Source organism: Fukomys damarensis, unplaced genomic scaffold, assembly GCF_012274545.1.
Source record: "Fukomys damarensis isolate Sample0158 unplaced genomic scaffold, DMR_v1.0_HiC HiC_scaffold_14, whole genome shotgun sequence".
Taxonomy (NCBI): domain Eukaryota; kingdom Metazoa; phylum Chordata; class Mammalia; order Rodentia; family Bathyergidae; genus Fukomys; species Fukomys damarensis.
Window position 1 is genome coordinate 68,570,150 of NW_022900926.1, and position 5,851 is coordinate 68,576,000.

At 41.8% G+C, this 5,851-nt stretch overlaps 1 protein-coding gene across 1 annotated transcript in view; it reads left to right on the forward strand.

Moving 5' to 3' along the window:
- Positions 1-3,466: 3,466 nt before the first annotated feature.
- Klhl31 (kelch like family member 31) overlaps positions 3,467-5,851 on the forward strand; it is a 12,874-nt gene continuing 10,489 nt past the window's right edge. Inside the window, exon 1 of the mRNA XM_010628948.3 lies at positions 3,467-3,622. The gene's annotated coding sequence lies outside the window, so the exon portion shown is untranslated. The remainder of the gene's footprint in view (positions 3,623-5,851) is intronic.

The window sequence follows — 5,851 nt, forward strand, 5'->3', positions numbered from 1 at the left end:
GTTACTTGAGAGGCTGAGCAGGGAGAATTTCTTAAGCTCAGGAGTTGAATCCGCCTAGTTAGACCCCATCACAAAACCAAAAGAATGACTGCTTGAAAGTGAACCACAAAATACACTCTGATTTGCTTGCAACACATTTTGTTCTGGAGATACATGAGTGGAAGCAAAGAAATAAAAATCCTATCAGTTTTCCCTGCTAAAGGGCTAACTGGAATGTCAGTAGAGGTGGTAAGTTAAATGCTATATGGTGGTTGAGAGATGTCAGGAGAACTAGAGGCCAGGACATATAGAACCATGGAGCCTTAGAGTTAGAAAGATACTTGAGAAGAACCAAGCCCACCTCCCATCAGAACAAGAGTCCCTTCTACATTTGAATCAATCACTTTCCCATTACTAAGACACAATACCCAAGAGCCACAACCAAAAAGAGGAGAAGTTTAACTTGACTCACAGTTCAGTCCACAATCAGCTGGCTTGGGAAGGGGACCAGCAGATGGAGACAAGGGAGGGGGAGGGAGCATGAAAAGAATTCAGATGTGTTATGTACAAGTTCCCTCTCCCCAGAATGAATGCAATCATTATATACTGTAAGCACATACTACTAATAATAAAGTTTTTAAAAATGAAATAATGAAAGAGGCAGAAATGGCAAGGTGGAAAGGCATAGCAGAGGAAAGCTACTCAATCCAGCCAATTTCAGCACCCAGGAAGCAGAGAGAATAGGGAGGCACTGGAAGGAAGCTCCACCTGGGCACCTGCCCAGTGACACTCCTCTTCCAACCAGGCCCCACCTCCTAAGGGCACTTTTACCTATGAACTCACCAATGGACCAAGATTCTGATGAGTATAGTACCCCACAACCAGTCACCTTCCAAAAACCCCATTTCTGAACTCATGAGGTTTTGGGGGGACATCCAAGATCTAATCGATAACACATCACAGCAGTCCTATAGCTTTTCACCTTCACCTTTCTAATCACAGGAAACCAGCTATTTACAAAGGTACCATTTTTGTCAACAGGAAGTTACCAGTTTTTCTTCCTTAGTGTTAATGATTTTCCTGGAACATCTAGCCATTTGGAAGTAATTATTCTTAGGCTGCAAAAGTTTTAACTGTACCCAGCTGTACTCAGCTACCTCATCTTTGACAAAGGAGCCAACCATCTTCAGTGGAGGAAAGACTGCCTCTTTAATAATTGGTGCTGGAAAAACTGGATTTCACCCCGCCAAAGATTAAAATTGGATCCCTGTCTTTCACCATGCACTAGACTAAAATCCAAGTGGATTAAAGATCTAAATGGTAAAACAGAAACACTAAATTTATTGAAAAGTAAATTAGGTAGAACTCTTGAAGACACTGGCATAGGAAAAGACTTTATGAATAAATCCCCAGTAGCACAGGAATCTGCACAAAGAATCAACAACTGGGATCTCATCTTATTAAAAAGCTTCTGCAGTGCAAGAGAAGCCACCAACAGAGCTAAGAGATGACCCACAATAAAAAAAATTTTACTAGTTGTTCCTCAGACAAAGGTCTACTATCTAGAATATATAAAGAATTCAAAAATATCAGACCCCCTAATACAAAGACCCAATTAAAAATGAGCATCTGAAATACACTGCTCAGACAAGTAAAAGCAGCAAATAAACATATGAAAAAATTTTCAACATCACTGATCATTCAAAAGATGCAGATGAAAGCAACACTGGGATTCCACCTCACCCCAGAAAGTATGGCTGCTATCAAGAAATTAACCAATAACAAATGTTGGAGGGGTTGTGGGGAGAAAGGAATGCTTCTCCACTGTTGGGGAGAGTGCAGACTGATGCAACCACTGTGGAAATCAATATGAAGATACCTAAAAACAAAAAACAAAACCTAGGATCAGAGGTCCCATTTGACCCAGCTATCCCTCTGTGGGGTATCTTTCAAAAGAATTAAAAGAATCATACCACAGTGATATATGTGCACCCATGCTTATAGTGGCACAGTTTGTAATAGGTAAAACTTGAAAACAACCCAATTGCCCATCAACTGGAGACTGGAGAAAGATGTGGTTTTTCTATAAAATGGAATATTCCTCATCCATAAAGAATGAGAAACTAGAGACATTTATAGCTAAGAGGATGCACATTGAGGCCATACTCTTAAGTGAAATAAATAGGACACACATGTGTAAATACTGAATAGTTTCTCTGGTGTGAAAAACTAAAAGTATAAACAAGGTTCAAATGGTATAATTGATAATGTGAAGTAGGAAGAAAAGGTCTAAAGGAGTCTAGGAAGTGGGAAGAGTAGGGGAAAGGAAAGAAGGGAAAAGAAAAAATATGAGAAAAGGAAAAAATGAAAACAAAGTCTTATAAATAGGAAGAGTGTAGGAGGTGAAGGGAGGGCAGGGGAATGGGGAAAAAATAAGAACCAAGATACATCATGTAAAGGTATGAGATCCCAGTGATGAATGTGACTGTATTGTTTATCTAAAATGTACCAATAAACTTAATGGGGGGAAAAAAACCTTTTAACTGCACCCCCAATGCCCCTCAAGCCACCTGCTCTCAGAAATCTGGTTTCATTTGTCCTCCACACACTCTTAGTCTTTATTTTCTTCACTTATTCCCAATACGCACGGCTTTGGACGCATTCTTCACACCAGCCATGTCCCCATGGTGCAGAATACGTTCTCATGTGCCAAGGCCACAAAGCCACGCTTAACCCAACATCTGACTGATGACGAAGAATGAGTGGAACATTTCTTTTCCATGATCTAATTTTCCACTATTGCAGCAGATTGTCCTGTCAACATTTATAGCAGCTTTTTCACACTCTTGATGCCTATTAAAAGCTGAATTACATGGTGAATTACAATCCTTGAATATTCTTCCTCACATGCACTGTGGCCAGATTAGCCATTCCTCAGTCCCCACCTTTGCTACAAGGCGTGTTTGTTTCAGCCCTGCCCTGGGGATCCCTGAATAACCAAGTACCGGCTGCAACCATCACTTTATTAGACAATGAAACTCTAGTACCCTACTGATATGCTGTGGAAAGCGCCTCCTCCGGGTAAACATGGCCTCCTCTAAAGATCAGTCTATTTATAACCAAATCTTCTCACAGGGCCCAAAGTGACCAGGCTAGTTTCCTTTCTAGAAACTAATTCGTCCCCACTTCCTAACTCTACTCAAATCTCTACTTCCAACAATGAAGCACCCACCTAGTTAATTTTCTTTCCTCACACCCAGGCTGATTAGCGCTTGATCTTGACTTTAAAAAAAAAAAAAATCTGGCCAGGTCAAAAAACCCAACCCCTCTCACCAGCCAGAGCCCCGCCCTCTGCCCCTGCATGGCCCTAAACTGAAGGCCAAAGAGGGAGTGAGGGCTGAGGCTGCTGCCTGGCCAGCAGAACCCTTGAGGTCATTCTAAAAATTGCAGCTACTGAGGCTGTCAGGTGGCCGCTGGTGACTTCCCACCGGATCTTTCTTCTCCTTCCCTCTGTCTGCACAGATCACCTTCCCAAAGGGAGCCTGCAGCTAAAGCGTCACCTTTTCAAGTTCGGCAGCCACTGCACACAGGAGGGGAAAGAGCTGGGACCGCACTTGCCACCTCCTGTCTTCTTGATCCTGGGGTGCGTATGGCTGTGGGGTGGGAGCTGGTGGGGTGTGTGAGTGTTGGGGGTTTAGAGGGCTTTTCCTGAAGGTGCCTCCAACCGGGTCAGACCGCTCCTGTCTCTGACATGAAGTGAGGCAGAAAACAATTATTTGGATTTGAGAAATGTGATAAATTAGCAGACTGTTGCAGTAACCGACAGTATGAGTGATGTTCTGCAGTAGTAAAATTACTTGCAATTTCTAATGATAATTTTAAGCCTCTAAAAAGTTTCCAATGTATGTCCTTTTCCACTATTTTATAGAGAAGAGTAAGAAGAGCAAACTCTTGAGCTTTGCTCACAAAGTTTAGAATCTCATTCGTTAAATATCAGGAACCACTTGGTACCTGTTCAGCTGAGATATAATATCACAAGTTTTAACTAAATTCATAGTGCAAAAATCAGACAATTGTTTGAACTCCCAGAAATATGACTTATTGACAAAGCGGAACCTTCTTTGCAAGTACCTGAAATATGTTATTTGACTAAAAAAAGGTTTGTGTTTTTAATTCAATATAAACCAGCATCTCCATTTCTGCCTAAAGTAATAATTATTTAAGTAGGATTCATCAGTCGAGGGATTACCATGTGCTGAGCTCTGGATTATGTACTTTACATAATTCATTTTTTAAATTATGCACGTATTTCTATAGTGGTATATATTTTGTAGTGAAAATCACTTTGGAATAAAATAGCAAATGGAAAATCCCCCTTGGGTCTGCCGTAACTTAAAATGGCAAGCAGCACGGCAGGCCTGTTTCTATTCCCGGAGCAGCGCTGACGAGCCCTGACAGATGCGGGCCTGGAATGTGGCAGGGGCGCTGCTGCGCAGGCACAGCTGACCTGCACCCTGGAAGGAAGACATTCTGGGACCCGGCTCCTGCGCCGGGAGACTGACAGTGACACTTCGACACACGTGGTTCTCCAGCTGCCTGATGAGGGTCCCTCTCTCCCGGGAGACGAGGGTGGAGGCAACAGGGAAAAGCGTGTCCCAAATGGAAGGTGACGGCCCTGCTCTGTCCTCAGCTCTAGAAGCTTCGCTCGGGACTGGGTTTGGACTAGGAAGAATTTGATTTAAAGGTAATAGGATCACAGGGGCTCGCCCACTTCTAGGTGAGGCTACAATTATGCCACGGTTCCTTGGCAACATTATTAGTCCACTGGTTCTGGATCTGTTTTGGATTATGAACCTCTTGAAAGAAGTTCTGAACCTCTCCACAGAAAAGTACACACGGGCCGGGGATTTAGCTCAGTGGCGCCGCGCCTGCCTCCCAAGCACAAAGACTTGAGTCCGATCCCTAGTACCAAAAAAAAAAAAAAAAAAAAAAAAAAAAAAAAGAGAGAAGAAAAAGAAAAGTACACATAAAGACATACGTGTAACATGTTCCAGAGAATGTGCACGGCTCATGGACCTACCTGAAGCCCAACCCAGAGTAGGACTGCCAGATAAAATACAGTTCACTCCGCACTTCCTGGGACACACTTATTACACATATAATTTATGGCTTTTCTAAAATCAGGCTTAACTGAATGTCTTGTATGTTTATTTGCTGAATCTGGCAATCCAGACCTAGACATAGAGACCCCAAGTAAAGAGCACCAAGACCTGTCATGTAGAGGTACAAGATCCCAACAATGAATGTAACTGTACTGTATCCCTAAAATGTACCAATAAACTCAATTAAAATTTTTTATAGGAAGAAAAACAACCATGCCATGTTTTAGCATAAACTATTTTTACATATCTTTTGTAAATTTAAACATTTCTTATTATCTTCTCAGTGTCTCCTTTTACAGACAAAATGGTGCCTTGTAGCTCTTAAATTAGAAATGTAAGCATCTATATAGATTGCTCAAAGAGAGTCTCTATCTGTAAACATGCTGCTATGCAACTCAGCCTCAGTGAAGTAACAAATACATTTCCAAATTTTTATGTCATATAATAAATATTATTTTTTCATAATGTCAAAAAAAAAAAAAAGAGCAGCGTCTCAGTTGGTTCATTGCTCTCTGATCACATGCCGATTCTAGGGCTATGGAAAGTGATGTAGGACCAGATCTTGGCAATTCTGGCAGCAAAAGCTGCTGTGTTTTGTTTTGCTTAGGATCAGACACAGGCTTGTGCATGCTGGGCATGTGCTGTACCACTGAGCTGCACCCCTGGCTCCTAGCTGTGTATTCTTTTTTTTTTTTTTTTTTTTTTTTTTT